This window comes from Equus asinus, chromosome 2 (genome assembly GCF_041296235.1).
Source record: "Equus asinus isolate D_3611 breed Donkey chromosome 2, EquAss-T2T_v2, whole genome shotgun sequence".
Classification (NCBI taxonomy): domain Eukaryota; kingdom Metazoa; phylum Chordata; class Mammalia; order Perissodactyla; family Equidae; genus Equus; species Equus asinus.
In genome coordinates, this window is record NC_091791.1 from 180,137,408 (window position 1) to 180,155,546 (window position 18,139).

The 18,139-nt window shown below is 37.9% G+C and overlaps 2 pseudogenes; both read right to left on the reverse strand.

The window, feature by feature from the left end:
* LOC106838815 (ferritin heavy chain pseudogene) overlaps window positions 1-991 on the reverse strand; it is a 36,515-nt pseudogene extending 35,524 nt beyond the window's left edge.
* A 15,129-nt stretch (window positions 992-16,120) lies between these two features.
* Window positions 16,121-17,901, reverse strand: LOC139046509 (uncharacterized; annotated as a pseudogene).
* Window positions 17,902-18,139: the final 238 nt, after the last annotated feature.

Consider the following 18,139-nt stretch of genomic DNA (forward strand, 5'->3'; position numbering starts at 1 on the left):
GTCTTATGGTTTCAGGTCTTACATTCAAGTCTTTAATCCATTTTGAGCTAATTTTTGTGTATGATGTAAGATAGTGGTCCAGTTTCATTCTTTTCATGTGGGTCCCCAGTTCTCCTGACACCATTTAGTAGAGAGACTTCCTTTCTCCGTTGTATATTCTTGGCTCCTTTGTCGTAAATTAATTGACCATATGTGCGTGGGTTTATTTTTGGGTTCTCTGTTCTGTGCCATTGATCTGTGTGTCTGTTTTTGTGCCAGTATCATGCTGTTTTGATTACTGTAGCTTTGTTGTAGAATTTGAAACCAGGAGGACGATGCCTCCAGCTTTGTTCTTCTTTCTCAGCATTGCTTTGTCTTTGTGGGATCTTTTTTGGTTCCATACAAATTTCAGGAATATCTGTTCTATTTGTGTAAAAAATGCCATTGTGTTCTTATACACTTCGTCGGAGTCCATGCCAGAAAATCAGGTGGCAGTTTTTTCTCTTTTTGTATATCTGTCTATCTATAATGATAATATATATTTAAAGCTTTTGGGACACTTTCTATCTGCAGGCACTGAATGATTTAATTCTCAGGGGCATCCTAGGAGGTAGATACCATTATCATCCCCATTTTTTTTTTTAAGATTTTTAAATTTTTCCTTTTTGTCCCCAAAGCCCCTGGTACATAGTTGTGCATTCTTCTCAGTTGTGGGTCCTTCTAGTTGTGGCATGTGGGATGCCAGCTCAGCATGGCTTAGATGAGCGGTGCCGTGTCCACGGCCAGGATTCGAACTGGAGAAACCCTGGGCCGCCGAAGTGGAGTGCGAGAACTTAACCACTCGGCCATGGGGCCAGCTCCCTATCATCCCCATTTTAAGATGAAGAAACAGAGCACTCAGAAGTGAAGTCACTTACCTAAGCCCACACGGGTAGTAAGTGGTGGAGTCAGGACATGAGGCCAGACAGTCTGAGCTGACAGCCCAGCTTTTGACCCCCCGACTAGGTTGCATGATCCAAGACTGGAGAAAAATACGTGTGCAGACAGTAATGATGTGGATCAAATCCAGTAGCACAAACAATGTTGAAGCAAAAATTTATTTCTGACCAAATATTTCAAGCTTCAGTTGTTGGCTAATACATTTCAAGCAATTACAATTACGTACTCCTGGTACAGAAAATACAATAAAATAGCTGAAAGTCTCTTGGAATTTCTCATAATGGAATTTGGCTGTATGAATGATATTGTACCAATACTTACAAAAAGAAAAGCTTATCTGTACTCTAGTAAACTTTTTTTGAAGATCTGATTATAGTAAAATTACCTGTATTCTTTTTTTAAAAAGACAAAACTGTTCAGCATTATGGTATTCACTCTAATGGCACTAAAAAAAACACACAACAGTTGTTTAAGCCTAGAAGTGTTAAAAATTTGAAAAGTGAATAATTATTTTGGATTTAAATTTTGAGTCAGTCAAAATTCATTAAAAATGTATAAAATGATCATCAGAATTCATTGTAATTTTTAACATAGTTAAGTGGTAGAAAGGACCAGAGAACATACATGTATATGGCTAAAGACTAAAAGTGACACATTAAAGGGTCACATTGCATGTAGACATGTGAACACACTTCTCATATCTGGCCCCAACTGTCTGCTTCCCACCCCCCACCATAATCACTGTTATTAGTTTCCTCTGAATCTTTCCAGAATTTCTGCATATACAAGTAGTTATGACTATATATCCCCCCTTCTTTTTTACAAAAAAGATGGCACTATTGTATACTTAAAAAAAAAAACCTTTATGTGTCCTGGTGGTTTTTTTCCCCATATAGAGCTTTCTCACTGTTTTCATATATCTGCAAAATATTCCGATATATAGATGTACCATAATTTAGTTAGCTAAATCTCTCTTAATAGACACTTAGATTGTTTTCCAATCTTTTGCTATTTCAATGTTTCGGTGAATAACCTATGCAAGTGTATCTATAGGATAAATTCCCAGCAGTGGATTTGCTAAGTCAAAGGACATACACATTTGTGATTTGGATAGATATTGCAAATTGCCTTTGATAGGAGCTGTGTTAATTTACACTGCCACCAGCAATGTATGAAACTGCCTGTTTGCCCACAGCTTTGCCAACAGTGGGCGTTTCACACTTTTGGATTTTTACTGGTTTAATAGCTGAGAAATGATATCTCAGGGTAGTTTTAATTATTCCTCATATCATAAGTGAGGTTAGGTATCTTTTCTTGTGTCCAAAATTCTTTTTATTTCCTTTTCTGTAAATTATTCCTATCTTTAGCTCATTTTACTGTTGGATTGGGTTGATGGTCTCTTTCCTGTTTTTGTTTATAGGAGCTCCTTCTAGATAAGGGAGATTTGCCTTTTGTCTGTGGAAAGAATTACAAACATATCCCTCCAATTTGTAATTTATCTTTCGACATCACACATAGTTCTTTTGCAGTGTTGAATTAAAAAATTTTTTTTATGTAGTTAAATTTATCCATATTTTCTTTGATGACATCTAGCTTTCAAGTCTGAGTTAGAAAGGCCCTTCCCTATGCCAAGATTATAAAGGAATTCTCCTTTCTTTTCATACTTTTTTTTTTTCCGCTGAGGAAGATTCACCCTAAGCTAACATCTGTTGCCAATCTTCCACTTTTTGTATGTGAGCTGCCACCACAGTATGACCACTGACAAAGGAGTGGTGTAGGTCCATGCCTGAGAACCGAATCTGGGCCATCAAAGTGGAGCATGCTGAACTTAAGCACTAGGCCACTGGGGCTGGCCATCTTTTCATACTTTTATGGCTGGTTCTTTCTTTCTTTTCTGTCTTTTCTTTCTTTCCTGTCTGTTTTTTCTTTTCTTCTTTTCTTTTCTTTCCCTTCCCTCCCCTGCTCCCTCCCTCCCTCCTTCCTTTCTTTCTTTCATTTAGCACTGCAATCTATTTGGAATATTCCTAGTGTATGGTATGCAGTATGGATAGTATTTTGTGATATTAGCTTGTTTTTATATCCATGTATTTTCCTTTTTACTTCCTCCATTTAAAGTAAACAGCCTGCTCAGGGCTATCTATAGAGATAGGGAAGAACCCAGAGGTTTTATGCAAGACTTTTTGGCTTCTGTTCCCAAAAGCTTAAGCTCTTGGGCAAATTTAGAGAGTTTGTGGAGCAGGAAAAAGGGAGAAGGAGATTTTCAGGTTGAGGTAGAACATCCTGGAGAAGTGAGGGAGAGAGTGGGGCATATAATATATAAAAATAAATAAAAATAAATAAAACAAATAATAAATAAAGAAGCAGCAGAAATCTTCAGAACTCTAGGCATACGGAGATTTAGTCAGTTGAGGAATATTCCAAGTACCAAATACATCGATGTGTGAGAAGAGAACCAGTGATACTGACGACGCCGTTTACACAAGACCGGGGCAGACTCGGTGGTTGCCTGTGCCCAGAGGGAACTGAGTGCCAGGGCCAGTCCCGCCCTAGAAGGTAAGAGAGCAGAACCTTGACACAACTCAGAGGTACTGAGGGAAAGGTTTTAAAAATAACTAGTCTTAAGTTTTCCACTAGCCTAGGAGATCAGAGGGACTGGAGTCAGAAATTAAGTTTTTCTATAAAATAAAGTAATATTTCTTGCTATGTGAATTTTTGATCATACCCACTACCTGTGCTTTAATTTAGGTATACACTACTTGTTATATCTTATAACTTACACCTTACAGCTCACTAAATCTGCCAAAATTTAAAATAAAAGATTAGAGAATTCCAGCTTTTGGGAAGGCATGAGCTTAGTTCTAGCCTTGTGGAGCTACATGTACCAGGGCATCCTTGAATGTAACTGGGCCACAGGTTTTTGTTTTGTTTGGTTTTGGTTTTGGTGGGGGTGGGGCTCAGGTGCACAGAATTGACTTTATCAGACTCAGTTCTTGCCACACAATTATTATTCTGTGCAAGGTTGCCCTCCCGTTTTATTTTACTTTCCCCTTTCATTCTTTACCTCACTGCCATTCTCTTCAGAGCCACCCAATCTAGAGGCTTTTCTTATGGTTGCCCATAGAGGTTTGGAATAGTCCAAGTATCTCTCTTTTTTTTTTTTTTTTAAAGCTTTGTTATTTTTTTCCTTTTTCTGACCCCCGGTACATAGTTGTGTATTCTTAGTTGTGGGTCCTTCTAGTTGTGGCATGTGGACGCCGCCCCAGCGTGGCCTATGAGCAGTGCCATGTCCGTGCCCAGGATCTGAACTGATGAAGCACTGGGCCGCCTGCAGCGGAGCACGTGGACTTAACCACTCAGCCACGGGGCCAGACCCCCAAGTATCTCTTAAAAAACCAGTTCCTGGGGCCAGCCCGGTGGCATAGCGGTTAAGTTTGTGCACTTCAGTGGCCCAGGGTTTGCAGGTTCATATCCTGGGCATGGATCTACACACCGCTCATCAAGCTGTGCTGTGGCGGTGACCCACATACAAAATGGAGGAAGATTGGTGCAGATGTTAGTTCAGCGACAATCTTCCTCACTAAAAAGAAAAAAAAAATCCCGTTGACTCGTACAGGTGATTGCAGAACAAGCAAAAAGCAGAACAATCAAAAACGGTTAACGAGCAAGCTGCAAAACGAGAAAGCTAGAGTTGGATAATATTCTAGTGGACTTTCTTAACCTGTGAACATGAGCTTAATAATAACCTGCTCCATATCTAACACAAAAATATATAATAGAGAAAATAAAACATGATTATGTAATGTTTATGATTTTGAAGAAAAAGTTATAGCAGTATTAGAGAGCTTTCAAATATTGAATATACTAAATAAAGAAGCAGCAAAAATCTTTGGGTGCTAATGGAAATCTCAGAAGTCTGTCTTTATTGGTATGCCAACTACTCTAAGATTGTGAGAGTAACTCACTGACCTGAAAAAACACATTTTAAACCAGTGTGAGATGTGGCTAATTGACTAATCAGAGGAGGAAAGACCCAGATGACTTTTAGAATCATTCAGATCAGGGTGGATATTGACAGGGCAGACGGTGAATGGCACTGAAAGGCAAATTTAATTTATTTACTCTTTGTTTGCTAGTTTCTGTAATTTTAATTAAACTGAGTAAAAACAAAGTCTTGTCTAAGCATTTTTTCCTCCCAATATGAAAGGTGTTGACACATCATATCATCGAGTTGGGAAGATAAAGACAAGGGAAAGGATTGGAATTTGGTGTGAATTAACATATCACAGGGCTCTTGTGTCTGTAAAAGGTGAGGAAACAAACACATGTGTTAATGTGACTCCAACCGTAGAGTAAGGCTGTCAAGGCACGTGTGTGAGCTGGGCCAAAGGCTGTTGATTCCAGAAATGTAATTTCATTTGATGGATTTTATAGTAATTAACACAGGGAGCTGCACCAACTCAGAGCTCTTAACTTTATTATCTTGGGAGAAGAATTATGAAATGTATGCACTCATAAAATGGGATTCATATTTTGCAGAGGGTTTATAATGCTAATGGGTCTTGGGAACCTTCTGGGATTATATCCTCAAGCTCGCAATTAGGGTTTCTGCTTTGCAATCTCAAGTGTGGAGCATTTACCTGGAGCATTTCATCTTCAATGGTGTTTAATAGAACTTGGGAGCTCTTCAGGGCAGGACTTGGGTTTCGTTCTTGTTCCCTGTTGCAAAGCACTAAATTCACTGCTGGAGAAAACCAGCAGTCACTTTTTATGTGTACATTTGGTTATTCTTTTAAATCTGGTAGTAAACAATTCACAAAAGCATGAAGTTTACATGAGTACATTAGTAGTGTGTAGAGGGTTTGCCATCTATTTTAATAATTAAGCAAACATCTTTGAGACTTGTATGAAGATAAAGTAGACAGGGTAAACAAAAGGAAAACTAATTCATGGATTTCTTCAAATAGCAGATTTGAAGAATAACAGCTCATTTCCTGAGATGGGTCTGGAAGACAATCTTAGATCTGGAAAAGAACTACCTGGGAATATTACAGCTCAGATTTTAGGATGAGAGTTACCTGCAGGTCTGGCTCAGCTAACAACTTGGATACTGTGAAAGCAGAGTCTGCCCTTTCAAACCTCTCCTTGGGAAACTAATTAGCAGAATAATAAAAAGGCAAGATCAGCTCTTGTCTTCCTTGTTGGGGATATAAAAAAACAGTAGTTCTAATTAGCAATAATTAAAATTTAATTAAGAAGCTCTTTGCAATCCTCCTCCCCGCCTCCCTCAACTGGTGCTTGCCAGCTCTTGGTTGTGGAGCTGTTTTTATCCCCGTGGTGCTGAATCACGGCTTAATCACAGAGCCTTGGATCACAGCTTACCCAGCCCCGAGCACTAATCCCCACTGCCTTCCAAGAGTGACAAGTACGTATTCTAGATTTTAATAACAGGAGCAATGGCTTTCTTCAATTTTATGACTATAGATTGCGATTCTTCTTTCCTCTTTATCAGCTGATTACAGATGCCATTGCTTTTTTTTAGACGTATCTTTTCACTTGTTCCCCCAGTTCTACCCCTTGTTGAGACAAGAGGACAGAGGAGACCCCCAAGAATATTAAATATTTGAGTCCAAGTTTCAACTTCTGTGCACTAAGAAGAAAATTGGCTTAAGAGTAAAAGACTAAAACATTAATGAGACCACACATTTACAAAATAAAAATATTTATTAAAAAATAAAAGAGCACACTGTAGGTGAGGGTTAAGGAAAGCCTATACAGTGCTTGATGCTCATCACAAGCTTTATAGTCATTGAAATGTGAATTTGAATTTAGAATATTTCAAATTGTAAAAAGGAAATCCTCTGAAGAGCATGCTTTAATGTGGTGACAGTGGTGAATTTTATCTCACTAGAAAAAGGAACTCAAACTCTGACTTTGTCCTAGTTTTGGGTATGAGTATTAATTACAGTTTAGAGGGAAAAAACTCCCCAAGATTTGATAGATCATTATGAGCAAAAGAAAAAGGAAATAATCAAGAACAGAGGGAAATTAGTTTTTTAAAAGCCTTCAGACTAAGAAATATAACCCTGGTTCTTTAATTATTAAGGGAAGGGCTCTGAATCTACTCCATTATCTTAATTATGTTTCTGGAGCAAACATTATTTCAATGTGATAAAAGACGACATGACACTAAAGGTAAAGGCAGAGCAGATGTTACATGAGGAACAAGCCAACAGGCCCACTTTCTGGTAATTTCTTCCCCACTAGACATGTTCTCATTAATCTGTGATTAATAAGATTTGAGTATAGTAAATGATGATGATCTATTGTCTGTCTTTGTCAAGCACCATGGAGAGAGTAATTTGTCAGCTCAGCTTTTGTGTGGCTATTTAATAGCAAAGAGGGAGAAAGAAAAGACGCTAATCTTCTAATTGGCATCTATAGAGAAGGCCTAGCAGAAGCCTGTGTATGGAAATAGCCCCGTCTAATTCCTATGCCTGAGGACAGCAAATGTGGACCGGATGTATCTTTTATGTAATTGTGCCTTCTATAGAAAAAACAGCAGGGGGGAGGATAAAGAAAAAACAGCAATGAAACAATCTTAAGAGATCATAAGCTAACATTTACTAACCTGTTTATTAGCCTTTTTTGACTGTGGTGACTTGCTAAAATGTAGACAAAAATTAAAAAAAATCTCTTTGGTTAAGGCATAGTTGCCCAGATGGACGAAAAAACAATATGTAAAATGAAAAGCCACCACCGTTATCACGGCCACCACCACCAACACAGAATGCCCTGAAGTTAGGATTGTAAAAATTTTAATCAATTAATCGGATATTTTGAACTAAAGTGATTTGATGATTAGTCCTATCAAATCTGTTGTGGAACCTTCTTCAAATGCCTATGCCTTAGTCAGAATAAGGTGTGAAGTTGTTCTTTCCCTCTCTCTGTTTTTGTCTTTAAAAACTTTCTGTAGTTTTTTTTTTTTTTTTGAGGAAGATTACCCCTGAGCTAACATCTGCTGCCAATCCTCCTCTTTTTGCTGAGGAAGACTGGCCCTGAGCTAACATCCATGCCCATCTTCCTCTACTTTATATGTGGGACACCTACCACAGCATGGCTTGGCAAGAGGTGCCACGTCCACACCTGGGATCTGAACCGGTGAACCCCAGGCCACCAAAGTGGAAGTATGCACTTAACCCCTGTGCCACCAGGCTGGCCCCCTGCACTTTTTTTTTTTTTTTAAAGATTTTTATTTTTCCTTTTTCTCCCCAAAGCCCCCCGGTACATATTTGTATATTTTTAGTTGCGAGTCCTTCTAGTTGTGGCATGTGGGATGCTGCCTCATCATGGCTTGATGAGCAGTGCTATATCTGTGCCCAGGGTCCGAACTGGGGAACCCTGGGCCACCGAGGCGGAGCGAGTGAACTTAACCACTCGGTCATGGGGCAGGCCCTACACTTTTTTTTTATATTTTAGGTTCTTCCAGATACTCTTCTGGTTGATGGAAATGAATAAGACAAGGTCTCACTGGGAGAAGATATTTACAATGCATAAAAGCAACAAACAATTAGTACATGAAAACTATATGAAGAAGTACTACTGATCGACCTTTGAGAGAAATTGGCAAAGAATAACAGACAATTGACAGAAGAAGAAATCAAATATAGGCAATGGACATATGAATAGATGCTCAATAGAACTAGCAAACAGGGAAATTTAACTCAAAACAACAAGGTCTCATCCATACCCATCAGATTGTTAAAATTACAATGTTTGATTAGGCTAAACAGGGACTCAAACTCTAGTGGGAGTGAAAATCGGACAACCACTTTAGAGAGCAATTTGTCAATATCTAATAATTCAATTTCAATTCATCAATATTCGTCAATAGCAATTCTGCTTCTAGAGCTAGACCCCAAAGAAACCCTTGCATGTATGCACAAAGAGATATGTGGAAGAATATTCATTGCACCATTGTTTATAATAGTGAAAATAGTGGTAGTGTGATAGTTTTGGCATTGTTTTTGCAAAAGGATTAAGACTAGATTCCAGCTTCTAAGAACAGTGCTAAAATCATTAGACAGACTTCTTGTCTCTCTAACTTTATTGTTTTCCTGAACTTCAGAAGTTACTTTAATTTCTTTGTGCCTCAGTTTCTTTATCTGTAAAATAAAGGGGTTGGAGAGAGAACCATTTAAGGCCCCTTCCAGCTGTAAAGTTTTAAGATTCTGTTTTTACTCTGAAACACTGATCCTGATTTGTATGAAACCAAAACAGATGAGCAAGATTTTCCCCCTAGTAATGAAAGTGATTTTATTCATTAAATATTATGGCTGTTATCAAAAGGCAAAGGAAAGCTTTCTATCTTGAAATCGGAAGCAAACCATTCTTGAGGGGAGCTCCAAGAAACAGTTAATTTGTCATGATTAGATCTGGAGAAAGATTTAGAGATCTGGAGAATATACGCCTACACACACACATATATATGTACACGTAGTCATGTGCCGCATAACAATGTTTCAGTCAATGATGGACTGCATATACGACGGTGGTCCCATAAGATTATAATGGAGCTGAGAAATCCCTATTGCCTAGTGATGTTGTAGCCATCCTAACATTGTAGCTCAGCGTATTACTCACGTGTTTATGGTGATGCTGGTGTAAACAAACCTGCTGTGCCACCAGTCTTATAGAAGTATAACGCGTACAATTATGTACAGTACACAATACTTGGTAATGATAATAAATGACTATGTTACTGGTTTATGTATGTACTATACTATACTTTTTATCATTATTTTAGAGTGTACTCTTTCTACTTATAAAAAACATTTACTGTAAAACAGTGTGCCGTGTTATACTCGCAGCAGCCTCATACATTGCCTGTTTACCACATCTCTTGATTGAATCATTTTCTTCCATTTCTTCCATACTTGACTTAAGTACACTCTATGATGCTCAGATGAAATCATCTAACGACACTTTTCTCAGAACATATCTCCATTGTTAAGCAGTGCAAGACTGTATATATATATATATATATATATATAATATATCTTTATATTCTTTCTTCAAAGAGTACAGGGGGAGAGAGAGCTGGAGAGAGATGAATCAGATTTTAGACAGTAAGATCTGCAGATATAAGTTTTTGCTATGGATAAATAATCTGAGATAAGTAGGAATATTTTGTCTTATATATTAAATTTCTGAACCCAACAGGATTCTGCATCAAAGGTGATTATTTTCAGATCAGGCGATGAGTTAAGCTGCTTCAGTCCCACATGCTGAGCTGCAAATACACTAGAGACTTCCTATTACGTAAGTTATCCTGCAAAGTCCTCTCCCGCTTTCCTATCATACTAACCCTGAGTACAACAGGAAGGGACCGGAAAGCAAAAATGTTGCTGTTTGTCATAATTATAAAGCTCTGCTCCGTGTTAAGAATCCATTTGGTAGTAAGTCCTTGATAGCTCTGAATCCTGGCTTTGTAGGGTGTTGATTCCTGGTTAAAAAACTAATTCTGGAGGACAGTGAGTTGGAGAAAGGCAGAGAATCTTCTATTTATATTCCTCTTGCCATCAGGTTCAACGAATCAGACATTACGTATAACACCTCCAAAATCTCCTTAAGCTGCGTTTGCTTTTGTTTGTTACAGCCTAGACAATCCTTCGTTTTTTCCTTTATTCCAAAAGCCCTTTCCATTCTGGTTGGTATGCATTATAACATTAAGAAAATACTGTGGATTACTTGGGTTTAGTTGGAAAGAGAGACTATTCACCATGCATTTCCTTTTTTTTTTTAATTGAGGTATAATTGACATAAGCACTCTATTAGTTTCAGGTACACAATATAATGATTCAATATTTACATGTATTGCAAAATGATCACCGCAATAAAGTCTAGTTAACATCCAACACCAAACATAGTTATGAAATTTTTTCTCTTGTGGTGAGAACTTTTAAGAACTACTCTCTTAGCAAACTTCAAATAGGCAACACAGTATTATTAACTATAGCTGTGCTTACATCCCCGTGACTTATTTATTTTATAACTGGAAGTTTGTACCTTTTCACCCCCTTCACTCATTTTGCCATCTTCTATGCCCTGCCTCTGGCAACCCCACCAATTTTTTCTCTGTATTTATGAGCTTGGTTTTTTTTTTTTTTTTTTTCAGATTCCACATATAAGTAAGATCATACAGGATTTGTTGTTCTCTCTCTGACTTATTTCTCTTAGCATAATGCCCTCAAGGTCCATCCTTGTTGTCACAAATGGCAAAGTTTTGTTCTTTTTTATGGCTGAATAATATTCCATTGTGTATATATAACATTTCCTTCTTTAGTCTCTTATTTTTTGGCTTTTGTCTTTAACACTCCACAGAAAATATTCTAAAATTAGCTGCTCCTTGCTCGTGAAACACATATCTGATAAGGGGTTAATATTCAAAATATACAGGGAACTCGTATACTTAATAGCAAAAAACAACCCAATTTAAAAATGGGCAAAGGACTTGAATAGACATTTTTCTAAAGAAGACATACAAATGGTCAACAGGCACATGAAAAGATTCTTAACATCACTATTCATCAGGGAAATGCAAATCAAAACCACAATGAGGTATCACCTCACACCTGTTAGAATGGCTGTCATCAAAAAGACAAGAGATAACTGTTGGCGAGAATGTGGAGAAAAGGGAACCCTTCCGCACTGTTGGAGGGAATGTAAATTGGTGCAGCCATTATGGAAAACAGTATGGAAATTTCTCAAGAAATTAAAAATAGAACTACCATATAATTCAGCAACCCTACTTCTGGGTATATATCCAAAGGAAATGAAATCACTCTCCCGAAGAGATATCTGTACCCCCATGTTTATAGCAGCATTATTCACAATAGCCAAGGTATGGAAATAACCTGAGTGTCCGTAAACTGATGAGTGAATAAAGAAAATGTGGTATATATACACAATGAAATATTATTCAGCCTTAAAAAAGAAGGAAACCCTGTCACTTGCAGCAACACGTATGAAATTGGAGGGCATTACACTAAGTGAAATAAGCCAGACAGAGACAAATACCACATGGTATCAACTACATGTGGAATCTTAAAAAAAAAAAAAGCTGAACTCATAGAAACAGAGAGTGGAGAAGTGGTTTCCAGGGGCTGAGGGTTGGGGGAAATAGGGATTGGGTCGGTAAAGGGGTAAAAAACCTTATAGCTATAACATCAATAAGGTCTGAGGATCTAAAGTATAACTAATGTTACACAGTAATGTATACATCTAATGTTTGGTGACTACAGTTGATAACACTGTATTGTGTAATTGAAATTTGCTAGGAGAGTAGAACTTAAATGTTCTCACTTCCTCCCAAAAAACGTAAATATGTGAGGTGCTGGCTGTATTAATTAACTTGGTGGTTGGAATCCTTTTACAGTGTATATGTATATCAAATCATCACTTCATGCACTGTAAACATCTTAAAACTGAATTTGTTAATTATACTTCAATAAAACTGCAAAAAAATTAACTACTCCTGGCTAAAACTTTTTTTTTCTTGACACAACTTTTTTTCCACTTTATTTTGAAATAATTAGAGATTCACAGGAAGTTGCAAAAAGTGGTAGACAGAGGTCCCACATGCCTTTCACGCAGTTTTCCTCCAATTGTAACACCTTACGTAATAAAATCTTATATCATCTTGTATAATGAAATTGAGATTTCACCAGTTTTATAGCAGACATTCGTGTGCATGCACATGTGTGTGTGTGTGTATAGTTTGATGCAATTTTATCACATATGTAGGTTTGTGTTACCATGACCACAATCAAGATACAGCACTATTCCTTCATCACAAAGATCCCTTCTGCTACCCCTTTATAGTTATTTCTACCTCCTTCCCTTTTCACAACCTTGGTAACCATTAATATGTTCCCTATCTCCATAATTTTATCATTTTGAGAATGTTATGTAAATGCAATAATATAAATGTGTAACCTTTTGAGACTGGCTTTAGTCACTTAACATAGTTGCCTGAGATCCATGCAGGTTGTTGCATGTATCACGAGTTCATTCCTTTTTATTGCTGAGTAATATTCCACAGTATGAATGCACCACACATGGTTTACCCATTCACCAGCTGAAGGACATTTGAGTTTTCTCCACTTTGGGGCTATTATGAATAAAGCTGCTATGAGCTTTCATGCACAGGTTTTTGTTGTTGTTGTTGTTTTTAGTCTTGAACATTTTCTTTGGACTCCACAAATTATTTCCACACATTTCCTTTATTCCTTCAAACATCTATCTGAAGTTATGTTTATTATCACACGTTACATTCAGAAAAAAAGAAACTGAGGATCATGAATTTAAAATTTTTTTTTTTGCTGATGTTACTATTTTTTTTTTATTGAGGTCATAATAGTTCATAACATTCTGAATAATACCGTTAGTAACTTTACAGAGCCAAACAGGAAGCAATAAGAGTGCTAACAAACTACATTCCTTTCCCTTAAACATTTTGGGAAAAGTAGAGTTAAAAAATATTTAAAAATAATAGTAGTTGTACTTCATTTTCTTTGAGATATAGTTGAATATTGTCTGTTTTCCAAAAGCCAAGTGAAATTGGTTAAAATCTCAGAGAAAATCTCCCACACTCTTGTTTCCAATTTCAACGTTCTTATCCAACATATAGAAAACAATCCACTTCGGCGGCCCAGGGTTTTGCCAGTTTGGATCCTGGGCGCAGACGTGGCACCACTCATCAGGCCACGCTGAGGCGGTGTCCCACATAGCACAGCCAGAGGGACCCACAACTAGAATATACAACCAGGTACTGGGGGCTTTGGGGAGAAGAAGAAGGAAAAACAAGAAGAGAAGATTGGCAATGGATGTCAGCTCAGGTGCCAATCTTAAAAATAAATAAATAAATAAATGCATCCCTAAAGCAAGCATAGAGCCACCAGCAGAGAATGGGAGTTTTGAGAGTTCAAGGTGTTTGAATATTTCAGACTAATCATTGGCTCGCCATTGAGCTATGTGATCACAGGAAAAATTGCCAGGAAATCAGGCTGAAATATAAAAAATGAGAATAAAAAAATTGAGCAGTGACATCAGTGGCCACATACATTGGAGGTAACAGATTCTTCAGTTTAACTCCGGACAAGTTACTTAAAACGACAACAACTAAAAACCAAAAACACAATTAAAGCCAGCAATAGCAAAAATCCTTAGAGGGGAAAAAAAGAAAGTCAGAATCCAGAATTGCTGCAATATATTACCTAAAATGTCCAGATTTTTAAGAAAATTACAAAGCATGTAAAAAAAAATATAAGAAAGTGTGATACACACTCAGGAAAAAAAAAAGTAGTCAATGGAAACTGTCTCTAGGCCCAGATGTTGGATTTAGCAGACAAAGACTTCAAAGTAGTTATAAATATGTTCCAAGAATTGAAAGAAACTGTATTTAAAGAACTAAAAAATATATATATATAATTCCTCAACAACCAGAATATCAATAAAGAAATAGAATCTATTTAGAAGAACCAAATGAAAATTCAAGAGTTGAAAAATTCAATAACTGCAATAAAAGGCCCATGAGGTGGACTCAACATTTATCCAATTTAAAGAATAGTGATAAAAAAAGACTGAAGAAAAGCAAACAAAGCCTCAAACACATGTGAGGTTATATCAAGCTTATCAACATACATCTACTGGGAGTCCCAGAAGGAAGAGAAAAAGGGGCAAAAAAACAGAAGAAATAATAACTGAAAACTTCTCAAATTCGTTGAAAATTTTTAATCTATAGATCCAAGAATCTCAATGAATGTCAAGTTGGATCTGGATAGATCATAGTCAAACCGTTGAAAGCCAAGACAAAGAGAAAATCGTGAAACAGCAAGAGAAAACACAACTCATCAAGTACAGGGGAAGAACAATGCAACTAATGGCTGATTTCTCATCAAGAACAGTAAAAGTCAGGAGACAGTAGAATGACATATTCAAAGTATTCAAAGGAAAAGAAACTTTCAATCAAGATTTCTATATCCCGCCAAAACTGTCCTTAAAGAATAAAGGAGATGACGCAGCAATTCTACTCATATCCGAGTGAATTAAACACACATGTTCATACAAAAACTTGTACATGAATGCTCGTAGCATCATTATTCATGATAGCAAAAAAGTAGAAACAGCACAGATGTCCATCAACTGATGAATGAATAAACAAAATATGGTATATCCATAAAATGGATTATTATTCAGCCATAACAGTGAATATATTGACACATGCTACAGCATGGATGAACTTTGAAAACATTATGCTAAATGAAAGAGGCCAGACACAAAAGGCCATACATTGTATGATTCTATTTGTACAAAATGTCCAAAATAGGAAAATCCATAGAGTCAGAAAATAGATTAGTGGTTCCCAGGGAGTAGGGAAGGAGAGAATGAAAAGTGACTGCTGAGTATGGGGTTTCTTTTTGAGGTGATAGAAATGTTCTGGAAATAGAGAGTGGTGATCCTTGCATAACCTTGTGAATATACTAAAAACTTCTTGGAGCCTTGAAGTCCTTGGGCAGGAGCTGCTGTTGCAGTCCACAGATGGGATTTCTTCCTTTTCGGGGAAACTCCAGTTTTGCTCTTAAGGCCTTTCAAGTGATTGGATAAGGCCCACTCTAGATTACTGAGAATAATTTTCTTTACTTAAAGTCAGCTGATTTTAGATGTTAATTACATCTTCAAAATACCTTCACAATAACACCTAGATGAGTATTTGATTAAATAATTGAGTACTATATTCTAGCCAAGTTGACACATTAAACCAACCATCACAGTCTATTGCTTGTCAATTTAGCATCCTTATATTTCTCCTTAAACCATACTTAATCTCCAAGTAAAGATGACAACAACAAAGTCAAACTTCTGTATAACATGATACAATCATCTTGCATACAACCAAAACACACACACCCTTTCCCCAGAAGATGCGATGTCCTTGGGTGATGTTCACTCTTCTCCTTGATATCCTGTAACTTAAATACTGTGATATAAAGCTAACTATTATAATGTATCTTATGTTACATGATAAGGGAATAAGAGAAGGAAAAAATGTTTATGGTGTACACATACACACATATTCATAACCAAAGAAGGAAGAAATATTCATAACAATTATAGTCCTCTGCAACTGGATATACTGTCATAGCTAGTATTTATAACCAGCTTCTTCCACTCTCCATTCCAGATTCCCCTTACCCTTAGCAAGCATCTCAGTTAGTTGTGGTTCTTTTCCTGGGGAGGTAACCCAAACCTTCATTCCTGAAGGGTTGGCCATTAGCAGTCCTGCTTGAATTGGGTGGTTGCAGTTTTCCATTGACTTTAATCCAGGACATGGGAGTGCTAAGAGATGTCCTAAGGGATCTGTTGCATTCCAGACATAGTTTTCCTTATCTCCATTGTTTAATAATGGCCCAATTTTCACTTGGGAAGGAGGATCAATCACCCAAGCAGTACAGTAACTCCCTTCTTTGTCTGTTGGTTCAGAAATATGAGAAGCCCAAGTGGACAGGTGGCAGTCTTAACTTCCAGTTCAATGGAATCATTGTTGTGTCTCCTGTGGAAGCATTTGAAACTAAGATCTTTAGACCAGAAAAATGTAAAGTTAAGGGATGGGAAGCAAACTTTTTCCTAGTGGATCACTAGGGGTAATATTGGATTGCTGCCTAACCAGCACTGTAACCGAGTCTTTAAAAGTCATTCCACTGTTCTATCCATCTAGGTGCTTCAGAATGATGAATGAGATGGGAGGAGTGAATTCCATGAGTGTGGGCCCATTGCTGCACTTTTGCTGTGAAGTGAGTTCCTTGATCAGAAGCAGTGCTGTGTGGAATACAATGATAGAAAAATGAGGCATTTTGTAAGTCCATGAATGAATGGTAGTTTTGGCTGAAGTTGCATAGGGGAGAGGTAAATCCCTATCAAGAGTATCTATTCCATTAAGGACAAAGCACTGCCGCTTCCATGATGGAAGCAGTCAAATGTAATCAGCGTCCCACTAGGTAAATGGCTGATGACCCTGGGGAATGGTGCCACCATATTGGTGATTCAGTGTTGGTCTCTGCTGCTGGCAAGTTGGGCACTCAGCAGTGGCTGTAGCTTTAGAGAGTGAAAGTCCACATTCCTGAGACCGTGCATGACCTCCATCCCTGCCGCCACTGGCCACTTTGTTCATGAGCCCGTTGGGCAGTGACAGGAATGGCTGGGGAAGAGCCTGACCGGCATCTATAGAATGGGTCATCCTATCCACTTGATTATTAAAATTCTCCTCAGCTGAGGTCACTCTTTGGTAAGCATTCACATAGAACACAAATATCTTCACATTTTTTGTCTATTTAAAGAGGTCTGTCCAAATACCTCTTCTCCAAAGCTCTTTGTCACCAATTTTTCCAATCATGTTCCTTCCAAGTCCCTGACCATCCAGCCAGAACATCAGCTCCGGCCGGTGAATCCCTAGAGACTCATGCCTTGGCCATTTATCCTGCCAAGCAGAATGAACAGTCAGGTGCACTGCTCCAACTTTTACCCTCTAGGAGGATTTCCCTTCACCACTGCCCTCAGGGATGTTCCAGAAAGGGGCTTATTGTGCAGTGGTTCACTCGTGGGTAGCGTCTGCATATCCTGCAGAATCCTCTGTAAACCAGGCCTGTGTTTTCTCTTCCTCAGTCAGCTGATTGATAGGAACTCTCCATGAGGCCGTATACATGCAGACTGGGAGAGAGAAGGTAATTTGGTAGGAGCGGGGGTCATGGGAATTTAGACCACTTCCTCATGTAACTTACTTGTGCATTCAAGGCCTGCTTGATCCTAATCTTGTATATACCACTTCCATTTGAAGACGGAATGCTGCTCTGCACACCCAACTTTATGGGTTTGTGGGTCAGATAACACCCAGTTCATAATGGGCAGCTCAGGTCCCGTGGTAACTTGATGTCAGAAAACAGGTGGATCTTGGAGAATGACAGTGGATTATCATAGGCTTAACCAGGTGGTGACTCCAATTGTAGCTGCTGTTCCAGGTGTGGTTTCGTTGCTTGAGCAAATGAATACGTCCCGTGGTACCTGATAGGCAGCTATTGGTCTGGCGAATGCTTTCTTCTTGATACCTGGTGGATTTCAGTGATGCTTTGGGTCTCCTGGAATTAGTGTCATTTCAGAGTTACTGTCT